At 44.3% G+C, this 21,953-nt stretch overlaps 1 long non-coding RNA gene across 1 annotated transcript in view; it reads left to right on the top strand.

Annotated features, from left to right (window-relative positions):
* LOC130273518 (uncharacterized) overlaps window positions 1–21,953 on the top strand; it is a 205,347-nt gene that overhangs the window by 150,263 nt on the left and 33,131 nt on the right. The window lies entirely within an intron of this gene.

The raw sequence follows: 21,953 nt of genomic DNA, 5'->3' as shown, positions 1-21,953 counted from the left end.
ATGTGGGGGAACTATGCTGCACCTAATGTGGGGAGCTATACTGCACCTGATGTGGGGAACTATACTGCCAACCTAATGTGTGGGAGCTATACTGCACCTAATGTGGGGAGCTATACTGCACCTAATGTTGGGAACTATACTGCACCTAATGTGGAGAACTATACTGCACCTAATGTGGGGACTATACTGCACCTAATGTGGGGAGCTATACTGCACCTGATGTGGGGAACTATACTGCACCTAATGTGTGGGAGCTGTACTTCACCTAATGTGAGGACTATACTGCACCAAATGTTGGGAACTATACTGCACCTGATGTGGGGAACTATACTGCCAACCTAATGTGTGGGAGCTATACTGCACCTAATGTGGGGAGCTATACTGCACCTAATGTTGGGAACTATACTGCACCTTATGTGGAGAACTATACTGCACCTAATGTGGGGGACTATACTGCACCTAATGTGGGGAACTATACTGCACCTAATGTGGGGAACTATACTGCACCTAATGTGGGGAGCTAAACTGCACCTAATGTGGGGGAACTATACGGCACCTAATGTGGGGACTATACTGCACCTAATGTGGGGGAACTATGCTGCACCTAATGTGGGGACTATACTGCACCTAATGTTGGGAACTATACTGCACCTAATGTGGAGAACTATACTGCACCTAATGTGGGGACTATACTGCACCTAATGTGGGGAGCTATACTGCACCTGATGTGGGGAACTATACTGCCAACCTAATGTGTGGGAGCTATACTGCACCTAATGTGGGGAGCTATACTGCTCCTAATGTTGGGAACTATACTGCACCTAATGTGGGGGAACTATACTGCACCTAATGTGGGGGAACTATGCTGCACCTGATGTGGGGACTATACTGCACCTAATGTGGGGAGCTATACTGCACCTGATGTGGGGAACTATACTGCCAACCTAATGTGTGGGAGCTATACTGCACCTAATGTGGGGAGCTATATTGCACCTAATGTTGGGAACTATACTGCACCTAATGTGGAGAACTATACTGCACCTAATGTGGGGGACTATACTGCACCTAATGTGGGGAACTATACTGCACCTAATGTGGGGAGCTAAACTGCACCTAATGTGGGGGAACTATACTGCACCTAATGTGGGGGACTATACTGCACCTAATGTGGGGGAACATTATACTGCACCTAATGTGGGGGAGCTATACTGCACCTAATGTGGGGAGCTATACTGCACCTGATGTGGGGAACTATACTGCCAACCTAATGTGGGGGAACTATACTGCACCTAATGTGGGGCGCTATACTGCACCTAATGTGGGGAGCTATACTGCACCTGATGTGGGGAACTATACTGCACCTAATGTGGGGAACTATACTGCACCTAATTTGGGGAACTATACTGCACCTAATGTGGGGGAACTATACTGCACCTAATGTGGGGAACTATACTGCACCTAAGAAGGGGAACTATACTGCACCTAATGTGGAGAACTATACTACACCTTATGTGGGGACTATACTGCACCTAATGTGGGGAGCTATACTGCACCTGATGTGGGGAACTATACTGCCAACCTAATGTGTGGGAGCTGTACTTCACCTAATGTGGGGACTATACTGCACCAAATGTTGGGAACTATACTGCACCTGATGTGGGGAACTATACTGCCAACCTAATGTGTGGGAGCTATACTGCACCTAATGTTGGGAACTATACTGCACCTTATGTGGAGAACTATACTGCACCTAATGTGGGGGACTATACTGCACCTAATGTGGGGAACTATACTGCACCTAATGTGGGGAACTATACTGCACCTAATGTGGGGAGCTAAACTGCACCTAATGTGGGGGAACTATACGGCACCTAATGTGGGGACTATACTGCACCTAATGTGGGGGAACTATGCTGCACCTAATGTGGGGACTATACTGCACCTAATGTTGGGAACTATACTGCACCTAATGTGGAGAACTATACTGCACCTAATGTGGGGACTATACTGCACCTAATGTGGGGAGCTATACTGCACCTGATGTGGGGAACTATACTGCCAACCTAATGTGTGGGAGCTATACTGCACCTAATGTGGGGAGCTATACTGCTCCTAATGTTGGGAACTATACTGCACCTAATGTGGGGGAACTATACTGCACCTAATGTGGGGGAACTATGCTGCACCTGATGTGGGGACTATACTGCACCTAATGTGGGGAGCTATACTGCACCTGATGTGGGGAACTATACTGCCAACCTAATGTGTGGGAGCTATACTGCACCTAATGTGGGGAGCTATACTGCACCTAATGTTGGGAACTATACTGCACCTAATGTGGAGAACTATACTGCACCTAATGTGGGGGACTATACTGCACCTAATGTGGGGAACTATACTGCACCTAATGTGGGGAGCTAAACTGCACCTAATGTGGGGGAACTATACTGCACCTAATGTGGGGGACTATACTGCACCTAATGTGGGGGAACATTATACTGCACCTAATGTGGGGGAGCTATACTGCACCTAATGTGGGGAGCTATACTGCACCTGATGTGGGGAACTATACTGCCAACCTAATGTGGGGGAACTATACTGCACCTAATGTGGGGCGCTATACTGCACCTAATGCGGGGAGCTATACTGCACCTGATGTGGGGAACTATACTGCACCTAATGTGGGGAACTATACTGCACCTAATTTGGGGAACTATACTGCACCTAATGTGGGGGAACTATACTGCACCTAATGTGGGGAACTATACTGCACCTAAGAAGGGGAACTATACTGCACCTAATGTGGGGAACTATACTGCACCTAATGTGGGGGAACTGTACTGCACCTAATGTGGGGGAACTGTACTGCACCTAATGTGGGGAACTATACTGCACCTAATGTGGGGAACTATATGGCACCTGATGTGGGGTAACTATATTGCACCTAATGTGGGGGAACTGTACTGCCAACCTAATGTGGGGAACTATACTGCACCTAATGTGGGGAACTATATGGCACCTAATGTGGGGGAACTATACTGCGCCTAATGTGGGGAACTATACTGCACCTAATGTGGGGAACTATACTGCACCTACTGTGGGGAGCTATACTGCACCTAATGTGGGGAACTATACTGCACCTACTGTGGGGAGCTATACTGCACCTAATGTGGGGGAACTATACTGCACCTAATGTGGGGACTATACTGCACCTAATGTGGGGAGCTATACTGCACCTAATGTGGAGGAACTATACTGCACCTAATGTGGGGAGGTATACTGCCAACCTAATGTGGGGAACTATACTGCACCTACTGTGGGGAGCTATACTGCACCTAATGTGGGGGAACTATACTGCACCTAATGTGGGGACTATACTGCACCTAATGTGGGGAGCTATACTGCACCTAATGTGGAGGAACTATACTGCACCTAATGTGGGGAGCTATACTGCAACTTATGTGGGGGAACTATACTGCATCTGATTAAGGGGGACATGGGACTGATTAAGGGGGCAGGGGAATGATTAAATATAAAAAAAAATATTTGTTACAAAGATTTTTTTCCTCTTTGCGTATGTTTATGGGGTAATAGGGGGGGGGGGGGGCGCCACAAGGTTAGCTTGCACAGGGCGCCTGAACACCGAAGGCTGGCCCTGCCCCTATGGTGCCAGCACAGCAAAAAACAACCAACATGGCACAGCTAAGTAACACATCAATACCACTACTCCTGTAACACTCCTCAGGACTCTGATCAGAGGGCCAACCATATATACTCCAAAGTGGTGCTCACAGTCCACATACAGTAGAAAATGAATAGGGCACTCAACAGAGATCATGCGGCAATAGTTTATTGGAAACAATTAAGTAAAGACATCCAAACTTCAGTACAGGACGGACAGACAAATAGCAGCACGGCTAACCTAGTGGACGACGGTGCCATTTTGTGCACAATGGTGCCTCGAATGGCCCTTTTGAGACTACTTCATCAGATAGTTGACCCTTCACGTAATGCTCTTGCAAGATGAAGGTTTTGGGAACAACCAGCCATATGAGAGCCACATTTGAAATCTGGCTGTAAGAAAAGATGACTGCATATGCATGTAACATCAATATATTTATTTTCACAGAACAAAAAAAAGAAAAAAAAAAAAAAGGCAATGTAAACAATTTATGTACTAATATATGCTGTAAGTGGATATTGTATCTGTGACATGATAAAAGTTTCTGTGTAGACTTAGCCTTACAATACCACTTCTTGGCTCCAGTTTTAAGACAGTGATGAGTCTTATTTTAAATGGGACCATTTAGTGATGATGTCTTCCCTTAAGCTCCAGCATTTCTGCATCTGTGCTGTATCTTCTGAGCAGATTTAAACCATTCTTTGTCCTATCAGTAAAACAACTTGTGTCTATAAATCCCTCATTGGTGTCTTCACAGCAAAGGCAACAGGTGCAGATACCTGACAGCTCCTTGTTTATTGCCCAAGACTGCATGCCCAGCAGGGAGGTTTCACCAAAGTTCTATTCTAAATAATAACAATGGCAGCCGGCACTAAATTAGTAAAGTCTTGTTCTAGAGATGTCTAATTTGGAAAGCTTACACAGCAGGTCTGGTATCAATCATTGCTACATTCCAAAGAGGTTTATGTGCTTTTCTCATGTAAGGAGAATCACCCCTAGAATGACAGACACATGCACACACTAGCCGAACTCACATAAGCATATTGAAAAATGGTAAAAACACAGCAGGTAAAGGGTATTTGCCACTAATATACTTCCTTCTATTTTTTCTAAATGGTCAAAATTTGTTTTGAGAGGATTTGCTATGAATTGACCATTGATTTTATTGGAATCAACAACCCATTAGAATTTATCCCTACACTCGCTAGGCCAGATGTAGAGTGTCTAGACCAGCTAATGTAAGGCTGTGTTCACACTATCGAGTGTCCGCATGGAGAATCTCTGTGCGGACATTCTGTAAACTGTGGACCACACGGGAATGTGCCGTCTCCTAGACAGCTATGCATTCCGTGCGGAGTATGCAGAAAGAACATGGAAATAGAAATGTATGTGCTGGAAACATCTGTCACAGAAATTCCGCTGTGTGCACAGCGCTAAAGATTCCCGTTGAATTCAAAGAGCTGCAGCAGAATCCTTGTGCCGAATTACAAGGCAGAATTCCGGCACAGAAATTCCAACTCGTGGACATGGCCTAAGGAGTGTAAGTGGGGATATTATTGCCAGCAGGGCTTTGCACCTTTAACTGAAGCAAAGAAGGTCTATAGTTTTATAGATGTCCCATCTTGGTCCCTTTGCTATTGTCTAGATCAGTGATGTCCAAACTGTGACCCTCCAGATGTTGCAAAATTACAAATCCCAGCATTCCCAGACAGCAAACGGCTGTCTAGGCATGCTGAAGGCATTCTGGGAGTTGTAGTTTTGCAACATCTGGAGGGCCACAGTTTGGACATGCCTGGTCTAGATAAGTGATCCAATATACAAGACCTATAGAGATGGTGCATATTTCTGCTACTTTAGGTGTTAAGAAGTGGGCCCTAATGTCACATGTGAGGAAAGTGCTTTGACTTCCCCTCTATCCAAGGCTGAACCACCATCCACCCCCTTGGCGCGAGTAGTGTAAATGCCATAAGTCGCCCATTTTTATGTAGAAGTTTGTTGTTTCATTGCTATTTCTGCACCAACATGTACAACTATAGAGGATTTGCGCTGGTGGTGCGGCTTCAATAATGCCCCCCTTTGTATATACTTTGGCTATCTCTGTCTAACCTTAACCCCTTAAAGGAAATCAGTGTCATGGACAGGGAGTGCATGTGACACTGAAGACAACGGTACTTACCTTGTCCCATTGCTTGCAGGAGACCTCCGGTAATCTTTTCTGTTAACTTCAGCTCCGGGCACCCGGCAAGGGGCATGGCCGCAGCTTAGTGACATCACGGCTGCTGCTCTCTGCTGGGTCCCGCTGCTAAAGAACAGCAGCAGTGACGTCACTAAGCTCTGCCTGTGCCTCAAGCCGGGTGCCCGGAGCTGAAGCTAACTGACAAGATTACCAGAGATCCCCTGCACGGAAAGGGACAAGGTAAGTACCGTTATCATCAGTGTCACCAGCACTACCTGTCGGTACAGACAGGTTAGTGAAGGTGACACTGGTGACAGATTTCCTTTAATCCCTTAAGGACCAAGCTTTTTTCAGTTTTTGCACTTTCATTTTTTCCTCCTTACCTTTTAAAAATCATAACCCTTTCAATTTTGCACCAAAAAATCCATATGATGGCTATTTTTTTGCGCCACCAATTCTACTTTGTAATGACATCAGTCATTTTACCCAAAATTCTACGGCAAAACCAAAAATCATTGTGCGACAAAATTTCGGCAAAAATTACTCCTTACCTTTATTCTGTAGGTCCATGTGATTTATTTAGGTTTGACGTTGTGTTAATTACATACACGAAAATTATATGTTTAAAATTCTGACCCCTATAATGTTTACATTTTTCCACATATGGGGCGGTATGAGGGCTAATTTTTTGCGCCGTGATCTGAAGTTTTTAGTAGTACCATTTTTGTATTGATCAGACTTTTTCATCGCTTTATTAATTTTTCATGATATAAAAAGTGACCAAAAATACGCTATTTTGGACTGTGGAATTATTTTGCGTGTACGCCATTGACCGTGTGGTTTAACCCCTTAAAGATGCAGGGTTTTTCGGTTTTAGCACTTTCGTTTTTTTCTCCTCACTTTTTAAAAATCATAACCCTTTCAATTTTGCACCTAAAAATCCATATGATGGCTTATTTTTTGCGCCACCAATTCTACTTTGCAGTGACATTAGTAATTTTACCCCAAAATCTACAGCGAAACAGAAAAAAAAATCATTGTGCGACGAAATTGAAGAAAAACCGCCATTTTGTAACTTTTGGGGCTTCCCTTTCTATGTAGTACATTTTTCAGTAAAAAACCTGACACCTGATCTTTATTCTGTAGGTCCATACGATTAAAATGATACCCTACTTATATAGGTTTAATTTTGTCGTAGTGCTAGAAAAAATCATAACTACATGCATGGAAATGTATACGTTTAAAATTGTCATCTTCTGATCCCTATAACTTTTTTTTTTTCTATATATGGGGCGGTATGAGGGCTCATGTTTTGCGCCATGATCTGAAGTTTTTAGCAGTATCATTTTTGGATTGATCGGACTTTTTGATCGCTATTTTAACGTTATTTTGGACTTTGGAATTTTTTTGCACGTACGCCATTGACCATGCGGGTAATTAATTATATATTTTTATAGTTAAGACATTTATATGTTTATATTTATTTTTATTTACATGGTGTTTTTTTATGGGAAAAGGGGGGGGGGGTGATTTGAACTTTTATTAAGGAAAGGGTTAAATCACATTTATTAACTTTTTTTTACCCTTTTTTTGCAGTGTTATAGCTTCCATAGGGGGCTATAACATTGCATACACTGATTGCCAGCACTGTTCACTGCAAAGCCATAGCTTTGCAGTGATCAGTGTTATCAGCGGTCAATTGCTCAAGCCTGCATCTCAGGCTTGGAGCAAACAATCGCCAAAGGGACACGCCGGTGGAAGGTAAGAGGACCTCCGCTCGAGTTCCAGCTGATCGGGACACCGCATTTTCCCTGCGGCAGCCCTGAGCAGCCGGGCAGCTTTCACTTTTGTTTTAGAAGCGACGTTCAACTTTGAATGCAGCGTCTAAAGGGTTTATAGCGTGATCGCTGCCGCACGCTATTAGCCCCGGGTCCCGGCTTCAGATACATGCCGGGACCGACCCAATATGACGCGGGGTCACTGAGTGACCTGGCGTTATATCGCTGGAGCCGGCCAAGGACGTAAATATACGTCCTTGGTCGTTAAGGGGATAATTAACTTTATATTTTTATAGTTTGGACATTTACGCACACGGCGATACCACATATGTTTATTTTTATTGACACTGTTTTTTTTTTAATGGGAAAATGGGGGTGATTCAAACTTTTATTAGGGGAGGGGTTAAATGATCTTTATTTACTTTTTTTTAACTTTTTTTTTTTTTTGCAATGTTATAGCCCCCATAGGGGACTATTACATGCATTACATTGATCTCTCATACTGTTCAAGGCTATGCCATAGCATAGCATTGATCAATTGCAGTTTCTCCATATTGTGCAGCCCTACTAGCTATGTACCTGGCTACCTAACTACCTACATCAGTGCTTCTCAACCAGGGTGCAAAACTAAAACTCCACAGCCAGAGGCCGTCTGGGCATGCTGGGAGCTGTAGTTTCGCAACAGCTAGAGGCACCATGGTTGGGGAAACGGTGACCTACCTACATACCTGGCTACCTGCCCTTTTACTGAGTAGGACACCAAGGGGGACATTATTAATGGCCTATAGATGGGGAGATTGTGTAGCATTAAGGAGAGCACTAAGATGTTTGTTCTGCAGATGAAGAGAGAAAGTTTTGGCTGGAAAAAGACATCATGGCAGTCTGAGTTGGAAACTACACCCCTCAAGACACGTAACAAGGGGTCCAGTGAGCCTTAACACCCTCACTTAATATTTTTCCACTTAAGTGCAGATTTTTCCCCAAATTTACAATTTTTACAAGGGGTAATGGTAGAAAATGCCCCCCAAAATTTGTAACCCCATCTCTTCTGAGTATGGAAATACCCCATGTTAGGACATAAAATGCTTTGCGGGCGAACTACAATGCTCAAAAGAGAAGGAGTCACATTTGGCTTTTGGAAAGCAAATTTTGCTGAAATGGTTTTTGGGGGGCATGTCGCATTTAGGAAGCCCCTATGGTGCCAGAAAAGCACAAAAGATAAAACACATGGCTTACTATTTTGAAAACTACACCCCTCAAGGAACGTAACAAGGGGTACAGTGAGCCTTCACACCCCACAGGTGATTGACGAACTTTCGTTAAAGTGAGACATGAAAATGAAAAATTTGATTTTTAACACTAAAATGCTGGTGTTACCCCAAACCTTCATTTTCACAAGGAGTTATAGGAGAAAATGCCCCACAAAATGTGTAACCCCATTTCTCTAGAGTAAAGAAATATTTCATATGTGGATGTAAAGTGATCTGCGGGTGCACTAAAAGGCTCAGAAGGGAAGGAGTGACATTGGGCTTTTGGAGAGCAAATTTTGCTGAAATGGTTTTTGGGGGCATGTCGCATTTAGGAAGCCCCCATGATGCCAGAACAGAAAAAAAAAAACACATGGCATACTATTTTGGAAACTACATCCCTCACAGAATTTAATAACGGATGCAGTGAGCATTTACACTCCGGCCGGAGGAAGCACGGTGGTCCGTGCGAAACCGAGTCTGTTGCCAGTTTGTCCCCCCACTGCACGTCCTGACCCCCCAAGTTTGTGAGTATTTGTCTATGCATTGCTGACGCAAATAAAGAAGAAGAGAATCGTGGTGAGTCTGCCGGTCTGATCTTTTGTCTTCATTTCATTATATCATCTGTGTCTCAGCTTTGACCAGAGCACCACCACCCTCATTCACATTCATCCACCTATACCACATCGAGTCCATCAGTGAGAGCAATGCCGTGCCACTCGCGCTATCTTCTAGCATTTACACCCCACTGGCATTTGACAGATCTTTGGAACAGTTGGCTGTGCAAATGAAAAAAATGTGTCAGACACCTGTGGGGCGTAAATGCTGCTCACTGCACCCCTTGTTACATTCCGTGAGGGGTGTAGTTTCCAAAATGGGGTCACATGTGGAGGGGGTCCACTGTTCTGGCAGCATGGGGGCTTTGTAAACACACATAGCCTTCAATTCCAGCCTAATTCTCTCTCAAAAAGACCAATGGTGCCCCTTCTCTTCTGAGAATTGGATTTCACCCGCAGATCACTTTTCATCCACATATGGGGTATTTATATACTCAGAAGAAATGGGGTTACAAATTTTAGGGGGCTTTTTTCCTATTACCCCTTGTGAAAAGGAAAAATTTGGTGTAACACCAGCATTTCAGGATTTTTTTTTATTTTTATTTGCATGTCCAACTTTAGCGAAAATTTGCTAAAGACCTGTGGGTTGTTACGGCTCCCTATACCCCTTGTTACATTTCGTGAGAGGTGTAGTTTCTAAAATGGGGTCACATGTGGGTGTTTTTGCGTTCATGTCAGAACTGTTGTAACGATCAGCCACCCTTGTGCAAATCACCAATTTAGGCCTCAAATGTACATGGCGCTCTCTCACTCCTGAGCCATGTAGTTCGTCCGCAGAGCATTTTACGTACACATATGGGGTATTTCTGTGTTAGAAATTTTGGGGGTCTTTTTCTCCTTTTACCTCTTGTGAAAATGAAAAGTATGGGGCCACACCAGCATGTTAGTGTAAAATTTGTAATTTTTTTACACTAACATGCTGGTGTAGCCCCCAACTTTACCTTTTCATAAGGGGTAAAAGGAGAAAAATCCCCCCAAAATTTGTAACGCAATTTCTCCCAAGTATGGAAATATCCCATATGTGGCCCTAAACTGTTGCCTTGAAATACGACAGGGCTCTGAAGTGAGAGAGTGCCATGCGCATTTGAGGCCTAAATAAGGAATTTTCAATAGGGTCAGACCCGGTTACAAGGATGGGGCTTGTCCCCACCAAAACCCTACAGCAGTGTTTCCCAAACAGGGTGCCTCCAGCTGTTGCAAGACTCCCAGCCTGCCAGGACAGTCTATGGCTGTTCGGCAATACTGGGAGTTGTGGTTTTGCAACAGCTGGAGGCTCCGTTAAGGAAACACTGCCGTATGAGATGTTTTTCATTTTTATTGGGGGGGGGGGGGGGACGTGTAAGGGGGTGTATATGTAGTGTTTTACTTTTTATTATTTGTTAGTGTAGTGTAGTGTTTTTAGGGTACATTCACACAGGCGGGGGTTCACAGTAAGTTTTCCACTAGGAGTTTGAGCTGCGGAGGAAAATTTGCCACAGCTCAAACTTGTAGAAGGAAACCCACTGTAAACACGCCCGTGTGAATGTACCCTGTACATTCACATGTGGGGGGGGGGGGACCGTACGTGCTGGGAGTTGTAGTTTTACAACAGCTGTAGGCACACTGGTGGGGAACCACTGAGTTAGAAAACAGACTCTAGCTCAGTGATTCCAACCCGTGTGCCTCCAGCTTTTGCAAAACTACAACTCCCAGCATGTTCGGTCTGTCAATGCATTCTGGGAGTTGTAGTTTTGCAACAGTTGGAGTCACACGGGTTGGAATCACTGAGTTAGGAAACAGACTCTAGCTCAGTGTTTCCTAACCAGTATGCCTACAGCTGTTGCAAAACTACAATTCCCAGCATGGCCAGACAGTCAGGGACGCTGGGCGAGTAGTTCTGCAATATCTGGCCCTTCAGATGTTGCAGAACTACAACTCCCAGCATGCCTGGACAGTCTGGGCATGCTAGGAGTTGTAGTTATGCAACAACTGGGGAAGAACAGTTTGGAGACCACTAAGTAGTGGTCTCAAAATTTTAGCCCTCCAGATGTTGCAAAACTACAACTCCAAGCATGCCCAGACTGTCCAGGCATGTTGGAAATTGTAGTTCTGCAACATATGAAGGGCCAGATATTGCAGAACTACATTACCAGCATCCCTGACTGTCTGGACATGCTGGGAATTGTACTTTTGCAACACCTGGAGGGCTACAGTTTGGAGACCACCGTATAGTGGTCTTCAAACTGTGCCACTTCAGATGTTGCAAAACTACAACTCCCATCATGCCCAGACAGTCAGTGCATGCTGAAAGTTATAGTTTTGCAACATCTGGAGGACCACAGTTTAGAGAACACTACACAGTGGTCTCCAAACTGTGACCCTCCAGATGTTGCAAAACTGCAACTCCCAGCATGCCCAGACAGCCTTTGGCTGTGTGGGCATGCTGAGAGTTGTAGTTTTGCAGCTTTTAGAAGGCCACAGTAAAGATCACTAACTGCGATCTTCACTGCAGCCTTCACTATGCCGCACTTTCCGGCCGCCGCTCCGATTATGCTGCCGATGCCGCCGCTGCACCAGGATGCCACCACCTCCGCCAGTCCGGGTAAGCCGGCCATGCTCGCCCTCACCACCCGTGTTCACCCCGCTCTGCCCCACCTTCGATCGGTGGGCAGAGCGGGGGAAATGAACTCTAACCCATTGGCAGGGGATAGAAGGGGGTGGCAACACTGCCACCTCGTTCCTATCCTTTAGGATGGTCGGAGCTGTCTCTGACAGCTCCAATCATTCTTTTTTTCTGGGTCACCAGTGATCCGATTGGCCAGGATCGCAGCAAATTTGCCGGTCTGAATTGACGGGGTCTCCCCAAGACATTGCCACAGAGAACATATGAAGATAAGTTAAATATTTTGACGGTTGCTGGGTTCTGCTGAACGCACCATGATCACATGGCCACCAAACATTGCAACGCATCCTGGACAACCAGCCCATCACTGCGCGTGCACACAGCGTACCGCGCTCCACACATGGAGCTAGTGTTTACACAGTTCACACACCACAGCGTGTCACTTCTGGCCCACTGTGGTTCTGCAGCAGCTACAAACCACACCTGCATACAAGAACTCTATATTGTTTCTGTACAAATCTTCAATAAATATGTTTATTTATGTATGTCCAGAACATCTATTATGTAATGTTATTGTTTTTTACACTGTATCTTGATTTTAACTTTTAACTGTATACCCTCCCCTTATTTTTTGGGCGCCCATTTTTCGGCTATATAAACCTGTTACTACTGTTACCACCGCACCCTGATCTGAAGAAGGGAGGGTTCATCCCGAAACACGTAATCTTGTCAATTTTTTATTTTTTTTTCTAATGTCCTGAGGACCTTTTCACCATCTCTGGCATTTGCCTCATCCTTCTCCCAAGAGTCAGCAGCGCTGACTTCAAGGGTTTTTTCTGGCCTTGCTTCTACTACTATGAAACTGAGATGCTGGACAAACCTTTGTTCAAGCCTGTGGCAAAAGCTAGCAAAACATCCTAAGACACAGCTGGGCTCTCACTCACAAGGACTGCTATACCATTATACTGTAAGGACTTTCTTTTTATTTTCTGAACTTGTCTCGCTGAACTCTTTTATATATTTTTGTACCTGTATGTCATTTGTTTATTTTATACCTAGCACTGTGATACCTTTATTCAGATTAAATGTTTAATTAATCAGCTCTGGTCTTTGATCTCTAAATATAGAAGCTCACCTTTATGAAGGAAGCTGTGGTGAAACTCGTTTATCAAAGGGTTAATTTGGTGACTTGCTGGGACTAGTAGTGGATACTCAGAGGTCTGGTGGCTTTAACCCTTGCTCCATCACACTCTCTCTAGCATCTTAGCTGGACCGATAGGGTGTGATCGTGATAACCCATCTTACAAAAGAAAGAAACAAATAAAAATAATACACATATTTTGTATCATCACATGCATAATTGTCCGAACTATTAAAATATCACGTTTATGGTCCTGTGTCTGGATTTCTTATTCCTGCACTTATCCCAGAGGTATTACCTGTTTGGTTAAAGAGTACTCAAGCTCACAGGAGAACATCAAGTTAGCAAGGCCCCCCTGACATGTGAGATTTCAAAAGGGACTACTATTCCCAGTTTACCAGCACTAACACCCAACATCCTGTTGAGTACTACATGTGGTGGGAAGAAATATTGAGTTTTAGTGACTTCAGTCAAAGGGTATGTAAACTTATTCCAACTATCAGAGATATTTTATATCCAGAATACTTTCTATACACCACAGGACAGCCTATCTTTTGCCATTTCCTGCAATTAATTCTTTAAATCCTTTGAACATGTGAAATGATCCAGGTACAGCAGGCATTCTTTTCTCAAGCCACTGTGATGTCACACTGTGCAAATATCTTTGTAACATAAAAAACAGACAGGGAAAGCTTAAGGTGGACTAGCTGTTTGATTCTTCAGAATGGTGGGGGCGATCATATGGATTTTTGAAACTGAGGGATACATTTTCTGAGTTCCCACAGGAGGACCATAGCTTACACCCAGCCTTACATCTTCATTTAATATTTACACTGGGAATCAGACTCAAAAATCCCACATACTGATTTACATGTTGAGCTGTAATGTACATGCACGAGTGTGCTTAACCCCTTAAAGACCCAGCCATTTTACACCTTAGGACCCGGCCATTTTTTGCACATCTGACCACTGTCACTTTAAACATTAATAACTCTGGAATGCTTTTACTTATCATTCTGATTCTGAGATAGTTTTTTCGTGACATATTCTACTTTAACATAGTGGTAACATTTTGTGTTAACTTGCATCCTTTCTTGGTGAAAAATCCCCAAATTTGATGAAAAATGTGACATTTTGCATTTTCTAACTTTGAAGCTCTCTGCTTGTAAGGAAAATGGATATTCCAAATAATTTTTTTAATTCACATATACAATATGTCTACTTTATGTTAGCATCATAAAATTGACATGTTTTTATTTTTGGAAGACACCAGAGGGCTTCAATGTTCAGCAGCAATTTTCAAATTTTTCACAAAATTTCCAAAATCACAATTTTCCAGGGACCAGTTCAGGTTTGAAGTGGATTTGAAGGGTCTTCAAATTAGAAATACCCCACAAATGACCCCATTATAAAAACTGCACCCCCCAAAGTATTCAAAATGACATTCAGTCAGCGTTTTAACCCTTTAGGTGTTTCACAGGAATAGCAGCAAAGTGAAGGAGAAAATTCACAATCTTCATTTTTTACACTCGCATGTTCTTGTAGACCCAATTTTCTAATTTTTACAAGGGGTAAAATGTATACTTATATTTGTAGCCCAATTTCTCTCGAGTAAGCACATACCTCATATGTCTATGTAAAGTGTTCGGCGGGCACAGTAGAGGGCTCAGAAGCGAAGGAGCGACAACGGGATTTTGGAGAGTACGTTTTTCTGAAATGGTTTTTGGGGGCATGTTGCATTTAGGAAGCCCCTATGGTGCCAGAACAGCAAAAAAAAAAACAACACATATATACCATTTTGGAAACTAGACCCCTTGAGGAACGTAACAAGGAATAAAGTGAGCCTTAATACCCCACAGGTGTTTCACGACTTTTGCATATGTAAGAAGAAAAAAAATCCCAAAAATGTGTGTTTCCCCCCAAATTTCACATTTTTGCAAGGGTTAATAGCAGAAAATACCGCCCAAAATTTGTAACCCCATCTCTTCTGAGTATGGACGTACCCCATAAGTTGACCTGAAATGCACTACGGGCAAACTACAGTGCTCAGAAGAGAAGGAGTCATATTTGGCTTTTTGAGAGCAAATTTTGCTCAGGGGCATGTTGCATTTAGGAAGCCCCTATGGTGCCAGGACAGCAAAAAAAAGAACCATATGGCATACCATTTTGGAAACTAGACCCCTTGAGGAACGTAACAAGGGGTACAGTAAGCAATTACCCCCCCCCCCCCCACTGGTGTCTGTCAGATCTTTGGAACAGTGGGCTGTACAAAATTTTTAATTTGCTCAGCCCACTGTTCCAAAGATCTGTCAGACACCAGTGGAGTGTAAATTCTCACTGCACCCCTCATTACATTCTGTGAGGGGTGTAGTTTCCAAAATGGGGTCACATGTGGGGTTTTGTTTTTTTTGCGTTTGTCAAAACCGCTGTAACAATCAGCCACCCTTGTGCAAATCACCTCAAATGTACATGGTGCACTCTCCCTTCTGGGCCTTGTTGTGCGCCCCCAGAGCACTTTGGGGTATCTCCGTAGTCGGGAGAAATTGCATTACACATTTTGGGGGGATTTTTTCCCCTTTTACCTCTTGTCAAAATGAAAAGTATAGGGCAACACCAGCATGTTAGTGTAAAAAAATTATTTTTTTACACTAACATGCTGGTGCAGACCCCAACTTCACCTTTTCATAAGGGGTGAAAGGAGAAAAATCCCCCCAAAATTTGTTAGGCAATTTCTCCCGAGTACGGCGATACCCCATATGTGGCCCTAAACTGTTGCCTTGAAATACGACAGGGCTCCAAAGTGAGAGCGCCATGCGCATTTGAGGCCTGAATTAGGGATTTGCATAGGGGGGACATAGGGGTATTCTACATCAGTGATTCCCAAACAGGGTGCCTCCAGCTGTTTCAAAACTCCCAGCATGCTTGGACAGTCAACGGCTGTCCGGCAATACTGGGAGTTGTTGTTTTGCAACAGCTGGAGGCTCCATTTTGGAAACAGTGGCGTACCAGATGTTTTTCATTTTTATGGGGGAGGGGAGGGGGGCTGTGTAGGGGTATGTGTATATGTAGTGTTTTTTACTTTTTATTTTATTTTGTGGTAGTGTAGTGTAGTGTAGTGTTTTTAGGGTACAGTCACACGGGCGGGTGCTTACAGCAAGTTTCCTGCTGCGAGTTTGAGCTACCGCGCAAAATTTGCTGCATCGCAAACTTGCAGCCTGATTCTTCTCTGTAAGCCCCCTGCCCATGTGAATGTACCCTGTACATTCAGGGGGGGGGGGGGGGAGAACCTCCAGCTGTTGCAAAACTACAACTCCCAGCATGCACAGTCTAACAGTGCATGCTGGTAGTTATAGTTTTGCAACAGCTGGAGGCACACAGGTTGGGAAACACTGAGTTAGCAAACAGACACTGTTTCCCAACCAGTGTGCCTCCAGTTGTTGCAAAACCACAACTCCCAAACATTCTCAGGCATGCTGGAAGTAGTAGATCGGCACCATCTTTAGAGCCAGATGTTGCTAAACTACAACTCCCAGCATGCTTGGAGTTGTAGTTTTGCAACATCTGGAGGACTACAGTTTGCAGACCACTAATACAGTGGTTCCCAATCTGTGCCCTTCCAGATGTTGCAAAACTACAACTCCCAGTATGCCAAAACTGTCCAGGCATGCTGGGAGTTGTAGTTCTGCAACATCTGAAGGGCCAGATGTTACAGAACTACAACTCCCAGCATGCCTGGACAGTAAGGGCATGCTGAGGATGTCTAGTTTTGCAACATCTGGAAGGGCACAGTGGTCTCCAAACTGTGGACCTCCAGATGTTGCAAAACTGCAACTCCCAGCATGCCCAGACGCCAAGGGCTGTCTGGGCATGCTGGGAGTTGCAGTATAAGGGGACCAGATGGAGCAGTCCAGATCGCTTAACAGCGGTCTGGACTGCTGCAAAGGTCCCGCAACGCTGCCGAAGATCCACTCACCTGTCGCCACCGCTGCCATCTCCACCGCTGGGATCCGGGTCTTCAGGGACGAGGTAAGTACCGGGGCCGGTCCCCAGCACTCCCCCGTCCCCCGCCGCGTCCTCCGATCTTCCTCCCGTCCTCTCCGGACCTCCAGGGGCCGGGCAGGGTGAGAGGAAGTAACCGCCCCCCCCCCCCCCCCTGCGATCGGTCGGTTAGCTAACCGAAGAATCGCAGGGGATAGGAGGAGGTGGCAGGCTTGCCACCTCGCTCCTATACTTTAGCATGGTCCTGGCTGTCTGTGACATCCGGAATCATGGAAAATTACCGGGTGGACCCGATCAGCCCGGTATCGCCGCAGATCGCAGGGGCGATTTCCCTCACGATTTGCGGCGACATCGGGGGCAGACATGGCCCCCCCTCGGCGTTTGCCCTGGATGCCTGCTGAAGCATTTCAGCAGACATCCGCTTCCGATCTCTGCCCGGGGCCCGGCAGAGACCGGAGAAACACCAGGACGTACCAGTACGTCCTGGGTCCTTAAGGGGTTAAAGAGAATGTGTAACAGTGTTTCTTACAAATAGGTTACACAACCAGATGATATGTAGTGGAAAAAAGTTTAATTCCTTATATACAGTACATGGTTCCAGTGGTTGGGAGAAAAGAATGGGCCCCCCACTGCATCAGAAAAGCTGTGGAAAAAAAGCAGTGAGCCGACAATACATATTAGATAGCTCTCCCCACTCCCACATAAACAGTCATGCTTAGGACAGCTAGTATATATTTATTTGAGGGAGGCAGTGCCTTATCTTCCAGGAAACAAAGGATCAGCATGGCAAAACCTAACATGCAGGTCCATGTCTATTCTAAAGGCAAACATGAGGGACTTATAAAGTTGAATCCCAAATAAATAAAATAATCTTCAGAATATGTAATATGCGGAACTGGAAGAAAAAAACAGAGGCGATTCATAGGACAGTATACTGTCTCTGCAGAATAAAGAAGGAGGTGGCGTGCACCAGCATATGGGTTCAACTTACTGAAATGCATGACATATATACTGGCATATAGTTAAAAGGTGCTCTTGGATGTTATTAAAAAAGAACGAGCTGAGCCCAAAGAACATGCATTTGATCCAAATTTCGAGATGACAGCAGCTTTTGCCACCGGCTTTTGCCACATTGTGCTCGCGGGGAACTTGCAGTTTCTTTAATAATAATAAATTGGATGAGGAACACATGGTGTTTGGCACATAAATGAAAGGAGAAAGTACTGGGAACAGTGAGACGACGTCAGGGTAGCCCAACATACCTTGCAGCTATCAAATGACCCAGGTTATCCAATCATTTGATTGTATTGATGTGTTAAACTGCTTCCAGACCATTAGGGCACATCACAGAAGTGAGTTTAAGAGGCTGATAGAGCCCTGTGCACTGCATTGTGGCCACCATTTTGGAGAGAAAAAGCTAGTAAGTAAGTTCAGTGGACTGACCTCCTGTCACTTGCAATACATTTGATGCACTACAAATCCCAGCCAGCAGTGAACCAGCCCATAAAAGTTATCACATTACCAGCAGAGAAAAGCATCATTCAGTGGGGTAACCTCAGACAGAGACTTCCTTTCATGTGCAATACAGTTGGTGCACTAGAAATTCCAGCCAGCAGTGAACCAGCCCATAAAAGTTATCACATTACAAATACTTAGAAAACTAAGTAAAGCAGTGGGCTGACCTGTGTTTTAGTAATACGTATTAAAAGTGTTGTGAACGCAGTATGGCCATCTAAGGACCAGTTATGTCTATTTCTGGGTTTAATCAAACAAAGTATTTTTTGCTTGGGTTTAACACAACAATGTAGTTAATATAGTTGAAAGTGAACGTGGCATAACTAAGTGTTAGTTAAGTGTATTTTCTGTGCTTAATCAAAGTCTTTTTACCAGTGTATAACATAACAACACAATTAAAAGAATTGAAAGTGAACGTGACATAGCCATCTAAGTGTTAGTCATGTGTATTTTCTGGGTTTAATTGAATGAAGTAGTTCAACCTGGGTTTAACATAACAAAGCAGTTAAAAGTATTGTAAACTCGGCATAGCTAATCTAAAGCAGTTATTTGCATTTTTCTGGGTTTAATCTAACATATAGCATTGCTACCTTGGTTTTGCATAACTACACAGTTAAAAGCATTGAAAGTGAATGCGACATAGCCATCTAAAGCAAAGCAATGTTTCTGGGGGGTTTAAGCTAACATATAGCATTGTTACTTAGGTTTTGCATAATTATGCAGTAAAAATCATTGAAAGTAAACGCGGCTTAGCCATCTAAAGCACAATCATGTGTATTTTTGGGTTTATTCTAAGTTAGTATTCATACCTTCGTTGTGCCCCAAATTCTTTACCATCCTACCAGATGCAGCAAACCAGGCACAGTGTTGTTTATACAAAAAGAAAGTAAGGCATAGCCAGGGTCTGACTTTACGAATTACTGCTATGTGCAAGCACATGGAGATGCATCACAAGGCCTGGCTACCAGTATCGGTAGTCCACCAATATCAGATGGCTGCTGGCTACAGCTAACACTAGTCCACTACTTCCTGCTGTCCACTGGCTACAGCTACCATTAGCCCCCTCCTTGCACTATCATGTGGCAGAGAGGATTGGCCACTCCATGCAGTTGTGCTGCACAGTGCATGGCACAGTAGATACTTAGAATAGTAGCTATGGCAAGGGTCTGCAATGCAGGATTCAAAATAAAATAAAAAAGCGATTTCTCTATGTGTACAGATCTGTTGCAACTCCCAAAAAGGAGAATTTGGCTAGTTTTTCCCCTTGAACTAATTGATAACCTTGGAGCATGTTAAGGGTTTACCCCCTTAACGACGCAGGACATAATGTATGTCCTGGTGCAGTGGTACCTAAAGCACCAGGATGTACATTTAAGTCCTGTACATGACCGCCAGCATCGGAGTGGTGCTTGGGTCATGCACGTCAGGTCCTGGCTGATAGCAACCAGGGACCCGCCAATAATGGCCGACATCCGCATATGCGCGGATGTCTGCCATTAACCCCTCAGATGCCGTGATCATTGCAGATCACGGCATCTGCGGGAGTACGGTCACAAAAATGGATGCCTCAGGGATCTGATCATCCATAATGGCGGACGGAGGTCCCCTCACCTTACTCCGTCCGTCTCCCGGCGTCTCCTGCTCTGGTCTGAGATTGAGCAGGCAAGAGCAGAAGATCGCCAATAATACTGATCAGTACTATGCACTATGCATAGCACTGAGCAGTATCAGCAATCAAATGATGAGGACTATTAGTGTAAATATAAAAGTTAAAAAAAGTTAAAAAAAATAAAAGCAAAAAAAAATTGGAAAAATCCCCTCCACCAATAAAAATTAAAATTGTCCCTTTTTCCCCATTTTACCCCCAAAAAGTGTAAACATTTTTTTTAACCCCTTAAAGGGGTACTCCGGTGGACAACGCGTTTTTCCGTTTTTGAATTACCCTATTTGTTTTGTTTCACTTCTATTCTTGTTGTTTAGCCTACTCTATTTCCGTTCTTTGTTGTCTTTTTATCCCCCACTTTGTTTTCCTATCTTTGCTTCTATGTCCTGCTTCTTGCTGTGCTGAAAACTACAAATCCCAGTGTGACGGATCCTAGAGTCACCCTAACTACTTGGATGGACTTTGGGATTTCGCTATTTGTACCCCTCAGTTGATGTTGTCCAGTGACATAAAGCTCAGAGTTAAAATACTTTTATTTACTGTTTTCATACACTTTCTGCACACGGTCCACTTTCTGTGCTCAATACATCTTTTTGTACGTGGTCTACCTTTTGCACACTGTCGACCTTTTGCACACGGTCCACCTCCTTTACACAATACACCTTTTGCACACGGTCCACATTTTGCACACGGTCCACTTGTTGCACACTGTTCACCTTTTGTACAATGCACTAATTCTACAAATGCTTCTCCCTTTTGTACACAGTCCGACTTCTGCACACCTCCACCTTTTGCACTCAAGGCACTGTATAGAGAGAGCTATTTTTATTGGATTATCTCCCAGACTCGCTGTCACCTGTATTGTCTTTACTGACCCTTCCCCATGTGATGTCCTTCCTATAAAAGGAGACACTTGTTCCACAATAAAGAGTTCTGATTTGATACCTGAAGACTGGTGTTGCCTGGTTCTTTGGGTACAAGGATGCAATAATCTCTAGTACTGCCTGGGGATATTGCCTGCGATAGGCTGGGGCTTGTCATTCGGAAGGAGAAGTCACTTTCGGCAGAGTCCGTCTGTCACAATCCAGCATGCCACATGCCTTGCTGGTTTGGGGTGGCTCCTTTTTTTTTGTTTGTTTGTTTGTTCCGCCCTTTACCCATCCTACTATTTTCCCGGGTCAGCCCCCTTATACACAGCACACTAATATAATCAGCCTTGGTTGGGATACATTGTCATACACACACAAAAGGGACTACAACTCCCAGCATGTGTCATTCAGGAGTCCTCTTTCAGTCTGTGGTATAACACCAGCATGCTGCCTCTGTAGTCTCCTGGGGGTTGTAGTTCACCACACCTCTGTAAGGCATACACCAGTGTTTCCCAACCAGGGTGCCTCCAGCTGTTGCAAAACAACAACTGCCAGCATGCCCTCACAGCCTTTGGGCATGCTAGGAGTTGTAGTTTTGCAACAGCTGGAGGCACACTGGTTGGGAAACACTGGTGTACCATGATGTGTATGCTGAATAGGCTAG

The sequence above is a fragment of the Hyla sarda genome, chromosome 5, assembly GCF_029499605.1.
Source record: "Hyla sarda isolate aHylSar1 chromosome 5, aHylSar1.hap1, whole genome shotgun sequence".
Taxonomy (NCBI): domain Eukaryota; kingdom Metazoa; phylum Chordata; class Amphibia; order Anura; family Hylidae; genus Hyla; species Hyla sarda.
Note: the sequence above shows the minus strand (reverse complement) of the source record. Positions and strands in the feature narration are given on the sequence as shown.